Genomic DNA, 9,901 nt, shown 5'->3' with positions numbered 1-9,901 from the left:
ATGGCTTTTCTATTGTAGATCAGGGTAGCTGCCGGTTGGGACTCAGGAGTTGCCAGGGGCTGCGATCCAGTGAGAGTCTGGCCAGGGTCTGGGAGGAGCTGCTTTCCTCGTTCTCGGCCTGTCCTCCTCTACGTGCTGCATCCAGGAGAGATGAAAATAAATCATCCAGGGGCAGAGCGGGCAGGCCCTTGAGGTCAACTAGTCCGGTCCCCTCAGCCAATAGAGGGGGAAAGTAAGGCCCCGGGGGAAATGAGGGACATTAGGGTGCTTCTAGAGCCTAGTGCCTGCTGCCTCCCAGTCCAGGGCTCTCGGTCCTAGCCCATGAGTAGGATCAGAAACAAAAACATCATCCGCCAAGCTAGAACCGAGAGCTTTCTCCATCTTAGAGTCCCTGGCTTCTTACCTCTAACCCCTCCGGTCACCAGTCCTTGTGACGAGAATCAGACCAATGAACAACGTGTAGAATCTTTACATTCCCTGAAAACTGGAAGACAAGTACGAGAGCAGTGGATTGAGAGCTTATTTGAATTGGTATTTCCTATGAGCCCTAAAAGACATGAATTTTCCTTAGAGAAACAGATGGAGATTCATTTCAAGGGCCATGAAGAAGAAAAAACACATTTGCTCAAATGGCATGGTCTTTTTCTTCTGCAATGACTCAAAGCCCAAGCTCCCGCCTCTTCCCCTGGGAGCTTGGTAATGCGCATATCTGGAGACCTGCCTCTTCCTCAGCTCAGCCCTTATTTTAGGGAGGGAGAATTCAACCGCTGATTCCAGAAACTATTTTCCAAGAATAACGGCATATCTGGCCCAACATAAGGCTTCCACTTGCACTTGCTGGCAGAATGAGGAAGCTGGGCATTCCCTTTTATCCACCCCCATCACTGAGGCTTGCCCAAGGCCCTTTGGAAATCTCAGCTCTAGGAGTTCATGCACTTGGTTCTTAGAACTGAAAGGAGAGGTTGACAAAGGTGGGAAAGTGTAAGTGAGGAGAAACCAATACCCTCCCTACATTAGGAGCTAATTAGATTGGAAACATAACTCTGGCAAGGATAAATGATGGGGCCACAAGGATTTGGCTCAACCAGGGTACCAGTAAACCTTCTCCAGAGGCCCTGCTGGCTCCTGCAGTATAGGGGACCCTGCCTGAGAGACTGTGGGGAGAAACCGAGCTCCTCCAGAGAAAGCTCCAGACACTGTAAAACCATCTGGACCAGAGCAATCGATATTTGCATCTTAAATCTATTGTCACAGAATACCAGGGAGCTATCTACCAGACTTTTCTGAGAGATGAATCCCCATGGTGGGAACACAGAGTATTAGCAGCTCAGAAAATCTAATGTGTCCAGGGGAAAAAAGACCTTGCAATCATTTCACTTAAGTATACCTTGAGTTTATATCCTATATGGGTCCCTTTCCTTACATTTTTTTAAACATGAGAAAAAAGTTAAATCTTATATTTAGCCTTGAAATTTTGGATGAAAATCTCTTCCTTAGTCAAAATCTCCATTTCAGTTCCCTCCAAACTAGTTCTTAAACTGTTTGGGGGCGAGGGGGAGTGTTGAGGGTGGTACAAGACTTCTTTGAGAATCATAAAAGGGCTTCCCTAGCGGCGCAGTGGTTGGGAGTCCGCATGCCGATGCAGGGGATACGGGTTCGTGCCCCGGTCCGGGAAGATCCCACATGCCGCGGGGCGGCTGGGCCCGTGAGCCATGGCCGCTGAGCCTGCGCGTCCAGAGCCTGTGCTCCGCAACGGGAGAGGCCACAACAGTGAGAGGCCCGCATACTGCAAAAAAAAAAAAAAAAAAAAAAAAAAGGGAATCATAAAAAAGCTTAGGTTTCTCTAGGAAAAAAAAAGTGTTGATACTCTGTCATAGGCAACCTCTCTGATGGCTCCCAATATTCTCTTGATATTCACACTCATCAGTAATTCTTTCCCCTTGAGTGGAGGCTGGACTTAGTGACTTGTTTCTAATAAATAGGATGTGGCAAAAGTGGTGGGATCAGGTTACAAAAAGACTGTGGCTTCCTTATGTATATTTTCCCACAATAATAATAGTAAAAGACTGTGGCTTCCATCTTGCTGGCTCCGTCTCTTGCTCACTCACTGAAGAAACCAGCTGCCATGTTGTAAGGTACACTATGGAGAGATTCACATGGCAAAAGACTAATGTCTCTGGACAATAGCTAGCAAGAAACTGAGACTTGCCGACAGTCACGTGAGTAAGCATAGAAGCAGACCCACTTTCAGACAAGCCCTGAGATGAATGCAGCACTGGCCAATACTTGGTTGCAGCCTATGAAACACTCGAACCCTGAGGTACCAGCTAAGCCACACCTGAGTTCCTCACACACAGAACCATGTGATTATAAATAGTTGTTTTTTTTTTAAGATGCTAAACTTGGGGATAATTTGTTACACAGCAATAAATAACTAACATATAACCATGCACACAAGATTTTGCACAGATGTTCAGGGGGTTCCAGGACATCCTAAATCTCATATCATGGCCCTCCTAAGTTAACTCCTTGTTAAGAACCCCTAGACCAGTGATGACCAACAGAAATATAATACAAGCCACACAGATATTTTTAAATTTTCTAGGAGCCACATTAAAAAAGTGAAAAGGAACAGGTGAAAATAATTTCAATAGCATATTTTATTTAAATATCTCAAATATTATCATTTCAACATATAATCAATATTATTTGTGAAATATTTTCCTTTTCATTATGATATCCGATATGTCTTTCAATGTATGGCACATCTCAATCTGGACTAGCAACATTTCAAGCGCTCAATAGCCACAGGTGGCCAGTGGCTTTTGTATATGGACAGTACAGCCCAGGACTAATATGAAATTCAAATAATAAACAAATATTGGCTTCTTTGGCCATTACAGCACCTGCTTCCCTAAATGCCTGGCACTGATGGGGAAGCTAGCAGGGCCTATTGATAATTGAAAAAGCCCAGGGAGGTTAAGATGGTAATACTCTCCACAAATTGCTCTATAGATCTAAAATCCCAGGTACTCTTTTTTTTCTTTTGGCAGAAATTAACAAGCTGATCCTAAAATTCATAGGGAACTATGAGGACACATAATAGCTAAAATACTGAAAAAGAAGAGCAAAGTTGGATGAATCACACTTCCCCATTTCAAAACTTACTACAAAGCAACTGAAATCAAGACAGTATAGTGCTAGAATTGGACTGACATATAGATCGACGGAACAGAATTGAGAGTCGAGAAATAAACCTATACATTAATTTTTGACAGTGGTGCCAAGACCATTCAATGGGGAAAGAATAGTCTCTTTCAACAAATGGTGCTGGGAAAACTGGATATCCATATGCACAAGAATGAAGTTGGACCCCCTACCTCACACCATATGTAAAAATTAACTCAAAATGGATCAAAGACTTAAAAATGAGAGCTAAAACTATAAACTTATTAGAAGAAAACATAAGGGTATATTCTTATGACATCTGATTTGGCAATGGTTACTTAGATATAATACCAAAAGCACAAGTAACAACAACAACAAAAAAAGATAAATCGGACATCATCAAAATTTTAAAGTTTATGCTTCAAAACCATCAAGAAAATGAAAAGACAACTCACATAATAGGAAAATATATTTTCAAATCATATGTCTCATAAGGGAGATGTACCTAAAACATATAAAGAATTCTTACAACTCAATAAAAAGGTAAAAACTCAATTTTTTTTTAATGAGCAAAGGATCTGGATAGACATTTCTTCAAAGATATATAAATGGCCAATAAATTCTTTAGAAGATGCTCAACACCACCATTAGCCATTAAGGAAATGCAAATCAAAACCACGATGAGATACCTCTTCACACCGACTAGGATGACTACAGTTTCTTAAAAAAGAAAAAAAAAAAAGTGATGGCAAGGAAGTAGAGAAATTGGAACTCCCCTACATTGCTGATGAGAATGTAAACTTGTGCAGCTATTCTGGAAAACAAACCGGCAGTTCCTCAGAATGGTAAACATGGAGGTATCATATGACCCAACAGTTTGACTCTTAGGTATATACCTAAGAGAATTGAAAACATAGGTCCATATAAAAACGTGTTCACGGTTTGGCAGTTTCTCAAAAAGCCAAACAAAGGATTACCATATAACCCAACAATTCCACTCTGGGGTATATATTCAAAAGAATTAAAAGTAAGGACACATTCTGACTGGTGTGAGGTGATACCTCATTATAGTTTTGATATGCATTTCTCTAATGATTAGTGATGTTGAGCATCCTTTCATGTGTTTGGGGGCAATCTGTATATCTTCTTTGGAGAAATGTCTGTTTAGGTCTTCTTCCCAGTTTTGGATTGGGTTGTTTCTTTTTTTGATATTGAGCTGCATGAGCTGCTTATAAATTTTGCAGATTAATCCTTTATCAGTTGCTTCATTTGCAAATATTTTCTCCCATTCTGAGGGCTGTCTTTTCGTCTTGTTTATGGCTTCCTTTGCTGTGCGAAAGCTTTCAAGTTTCATCAGAAAATCTACAAACAGGGCTTCCCTGGTGGCACAGTGGTTGAGAATCTGCCTGCTACTGCAGGGGGCACGGGTTCAAGCCCTGGTCTGGGAGGATCCCACACGCCATGGAGCGGCTGGGCCCGTGAGCCACAACTACTGATCCTGTGCGTCTGGAGCCTGTGCTCCGCAACAAGAGAGGCCATGATAGTGAGAGGCCCATGCACCGCGATGAAGAGTGGCCCCCGCTTGCCACAACTAGAGAAAGCCCTCGCACAGAAACGAAGACCCAACACAGCAAAATTAAATAAATAAATTTTTTAAATCTACAAACAATAAATGCTGGAGAGGGTGTGGAGAAAAGGGAACCCTCTTGCACTGTTGGTGGGAATGTAAATTGATGGAGCCACTATGGAGAACAGTATGGAGGTTCCTTAAAAACTAAAAATAGAACTACCATATGACCCAGCAATCCCACTACTGGGCATATACCCTGAGAAAACCATAATTCAAAAAGAGTCATGTACCACAATGTTCACTGTAGCTTTATTTACCATAGCCAGGACATGGAAGCAACTTAAGTGTCCATCAACAGATGAATGGATAAAGAAGATGTGGCACATATATAGAATGGAATATTACTCAGCCATAAAAAGAAACGAAATTGAGTTATTTGTTGTGAGGTGGATGGACCTAGAGACTGTCATACAGAGTAAAGTAAGTCAGAAAGAGAAAAACAAATACCGTATGCTAACACATATATGCAGCATCTTAGGTCCCATTTGTTTATTTTTGTTTTTATTTCCATTCCTTTGCTGTGCAAAAGCTTTGAAGTTTCATTATATATGCAGCATCTTAAAAAAAAATGGTTCTGAAGAACCTAGGGGCAGGACAGGAATAAAGACACAGACGTAGAGAATGGACTTGAGGACACGGGGAGGGGGAAGGGTAAGCTGGGACAAAGAGAGTAGCATGTACGTATCTACACTACCAAATGTAAAATAGATAGCTAGTGGGAAGCAGCCGCATAGCACAGGGAGATCAGCTCGGTGCTTTGTGAACACCTAGAGGGCTGGGATAGGGAGTTTGGGAGGGAGACACAAGAGGGAGGATATATGGGGATATATGTATATGTATAGCTGATTCACTTTGTTATAAAGCAGAAACTAACACACCATTATAAAGCAATTATACTCCAATAAAGATATTAAAAAACAAACAAACAAAGTAAGGACACAAACAAGTACTTGTACACCAATGTTCATTGCACCATTATTTACAACAGCCAAAAGGTGGAACAAACCCAAATGCCCATCAATGGATGAACAGGTAAACAAAAATGGTATATCCATACAATGGACTCTTATTCAGTTATGAAAAGGAATGAAGTACTGATATATGCTATAACTTGGATGACCTTTGAAGACATTATGCTGACTAAAAGAAGCCAGTCACAAAAGGTCATATATTATTTGATTCCATTTTAATAAAATGCCCAGAACCAGGGAAGTGAGTAGAGACTGAAAGTAAATTTTAATTTTTAATATGTTTTAGTCTTTAAATTTTATTCATTAAACTATAGTTGATTTACTATATTGTATTAGTTTCAGGTGTACAGCTTCAGATTCTTTTCCATTATAGGTTATTATAAGATATTGAATATAGTTCCCTGTGCTATACAGTAAATCCTTGTTGTTTATTTTTTAAATTAATTTATTTACTTTTGGCTGCGTTGGGTCTTCGTTGCTGCATGCAGGCTTTCTCTAGTTGCGGCAAGTGGGGGCTACTCTTTGTTGCAGTGCACGGGCTTCTCGTTGTGGTGGCTTCTCTTGTTGTGGAGCATGGGCTCTAGGCACACAAGCTTCAGTAGTTGTGGCACGTGGGCTCAAAAGTTGTGGCTCGTGGGCTCTAGAGCACAGGCTCAGTAGTTGTGGCTTTCGGGCTTAGTTGCTCCGCAGCATGTGGGATCTTCCCTGGCCAGGGCTCGAACCTGTGTCCTCTGCATTGGCAGGTGGACTCTTAACCACTGCGCCACCAGGGAAGCCCTATCTATGTTATATATAGTGCTGTGTATCTATTTATCCCATACTCCAAATTTTTTTGCGTGTCTGTGACGTCACGCAGCTTGCGGGAGCTTAGTTGCCTGACCAGGGATCGAACCCAGGCCCCAGCGGTGACAGCACCAAGTCCTAACCACTGGACAGCCAGGGAATTCCCACCGCATACTCCTAATTTATCCCTCTGCCCTTTCCCCTTTGGGAAGCATAAGTTTGTTTTGTATGTCTGTGAGTCTGTTTCTTTTTGTAAATAAGTTGATTTGGGGGCATTTTTCTGCTTTTTTGGCTGCGCCAAGCGTGACATGCGGGATTTCTTAGTTCCCCGACCAGGTAGCGAACCCACGCCCCCTGCATTGGAAGCACGGAGTCTCAACCACTAGACTACCAGGGAAGTCTCTGTATTGTTTTAGGTTCCACATATAAGTCATAGCATATGATATCTGTCTCTCTCTTTCCGACTTGGTTCACTTAGCATGATAATCTCTAGGTGTATCGATGTTGGTGTAAATGGCAATATTTCATTCTTTCTTATGGCTGAGTAATATTCTATTGTATATATATACCACATCTTCTTTATCCATTCATCTGTTGATGGACACTTAGGTTGCTTTCGGGTCTTGGTTATTGTACATAGTGCTGCTATGAACATTGGGGTGCATGTATCTTTTTGAATTAGAGTTTTCTCCAGATATAAGTCCAGGAGTGGGATTGTTGGATCATATGGTAGTTCTATTTTTAGTTGGTTTTTTTTTTGTTTTATTGGCTGCGTTGGGTCTTCATTGCTGCGTGGGGGATTTCTCTCCAGTTGCGGCGAGCAGGGGCTACTCTTCGTTGCCGTGCGCAATACCTTTAGTTTTTTAAGGAACCTCCATACTGTTCTCCATAGTGGCTGCACCAATTTATGTTCCCACCAACAGTGTAGGAGGGTTCCCTTTTCTCCACACCCGCTCCAGCATGCATTATTTGTAGACTTTTTGATGATGGCCATTCTGACTGGTGTGAGGTGATACCTAATTGTGGTTTTGAGTTGCACTTATCTAATAATTAGCAATGTGGAGCATCTCTTCATGTGCCTGTTGGCCATCTGTATGAGACTGAAAGTAATTAGTATTTACTAATTAGGACTTGGGGGAGGATGGAGAGTGATAGCTAATAGGTATACGTTTCTTTTGGGGGGATGTTGGAAATTTCATAAAATTAGATAGTGGTGATGGTGGCACAACTGTGAACATACTAGAAACTACTGAACTGCGTACCTTAAATGGGTAAAATTTATGATATGTGAAATGTATCTCAATAAAGCTGTAAAAAAACCCCAAAAACTCCAGTGGCTGTTTAGGGCCCCCTCGGTGGTACTGGATTGCTTCCAGTCTTTCTCAGGGCCCTCTGGAGAGGCTGCATGGTGCTGTGGAAAGAGGGAGGGCGGAATGCAGTTAGAGCATCCACTCTGTCTGTACCTGTGCCAAGAGCTGCCACATTGCTCGTCTCATTTAAGCTGTGCTCTGGCTGTGCCCACTTACACGTGAGGGAATTCACAGCTAGGTAAGTGGTGGCGCCAGGATTTAAACAGAAGGTTTCCATCTCCAGTCTCACACGCGTCCCACTCTACCTGGCTACTCTAGGCGATCAGCATCACAAATAAAGACAGGCCACCTTGGCCAGTATCCCTTGTGCTTTGTGAGTCTAGGTCCCGTGCCATGTGAGCTGAGCAGTTTGAACTATGGCCATGGTTGCAGATTCCAGCGCCCACTGGGGCTCAGCAGACTACGTCAATGCGTGTAGGAGGCCAGGCAAGGGAATGAATGGCTGTGGTGAATTGAAGAATAGGTGACCCATTGAAGGAAGACGTGGGTATTGGCTCCAGCTCACTGTTGTCACGGAGTAACAAGGGGCTGCAGTGGCCCGATCCTGATTTTTCACAAGAAGCCAAAAATATGGATTTTAAATGCTGGCAACTAATTCAGAGTTTTAAAAAAACATCTATCTGGGGCAAACAAAACATTTGCACGGTGATTCGACCTGAGGGGCCACCAGTTTGCAAATCTGAACTGGGTCATCTCTGATGTTCATCCTGCCTTCATATTCTCTGAATCTCTCTGCCACAGACCTGGTCCTGTCTGCCTCAGTGAGTGCAGGGTTCAAATGCGGGTTTTCTAGATACCCTTGGTGTTATCTCTGGAAAATCAGATTGCAGAGAACAGGCTCTGTAGGCCTTAGCTCTTAGTCTGCGAAGGCAACTTTCAAATATGGAATGGACTTTTCCTTCTTAAAGTGGGCATTGCTTTTCCTCCTGCTCTTCCTGGGCAAATTGGGCGGCTGAGTAAATATGTGGGTGAGCTGCGAACTGCGTGTATGGCAAGTGGTGACTCCAGGTTTTCAAAATAAGAGGCCTTGGTCGAATGCCTTTTACAAAGCCCCAGCCAGTACAGTAAGACAATGGGAAAACTGGACAGATATATGTAAAAGAATGAGATTAGAACATTTCCTCACAACATATACAAAAATAAACTCAAAATAGATTAAAGACCTAACTGTAAGACCTGAAACCATAAAACTCCTAAAACAGAACATAGGCAGAACAGGGACTTCCCTGGTGGTCTAGTGGTTAAGAATCCATCTTGCAATGCAGGGGACACTGGTTCGATCCCTAGTCAGAGAACTAAGATCCCACAAGCCGGGGGGCAACTAAGCCCGCATGCCACAACTAGAGAGCCCACGTGCCACAACTACAGAGCCCATGTGCTCTGGAGCCTGCACGCCACAACGAAGAGTCCGTGTGACACAATGAAAGCTCCTGCGTGCCTCAGTGAAGATCCCACGTGCCACAACTAAGACCCGACACAGCCAAAAAAATTTTCTTTAATTAAAGAACATAGGCAGAACATTCTTTGACATAAATAACAGCAATATATGTTTGGATCTGTCTCCTAAGGCAAAAGAAAGAAAAGCAAAATAAACAAATGGGGTCTAATTAAACTTAAAAGCTTTTCCATAGCAAAAGAAACCACTGACAAAAGGGAAAGACAACTTCAGAATGGGAGAAAATATTTGCAAATGATGTGACTGACAAGGGGTTAATATTCAAAATATATAAACAGCTCATATAACTCAATAACAAAAAAACAAACAACCCGATTAAAAAATGGGCAGAAGACCTGAACAGACACTTCTCTAAAGAAGACATACACATGGCCAACAGAGACATGAAAAGATGCTCCACAACGCTAATTATTAGAGAAATACAAATTAAAACTACAATGAGGTATCACCTCACACCTGTCAGAATGGCTATCATAAAAAGTCTACAAATAACAAATGCTGGAGTATGTGGAGAAAAGGGAAC

This window comes from Phocoena phocoena, chromosome X, assembly GCF_963924675.1.
Source record: "Phocoena phocoena chromosome X, mPhoPho1.1, whole genome shotgun sequence".
Lineage (NCBI taxonomy): Eukaryota > Metazoa > Chordata > Mammalia > Artiodactyla > Phocoenidae > Phocoena > Phocoena phocoena.
The sequence above is the reverse complement of the archived record's forward strand: the minus strand, read 5'-3'. Positions refer to the sequence as shown.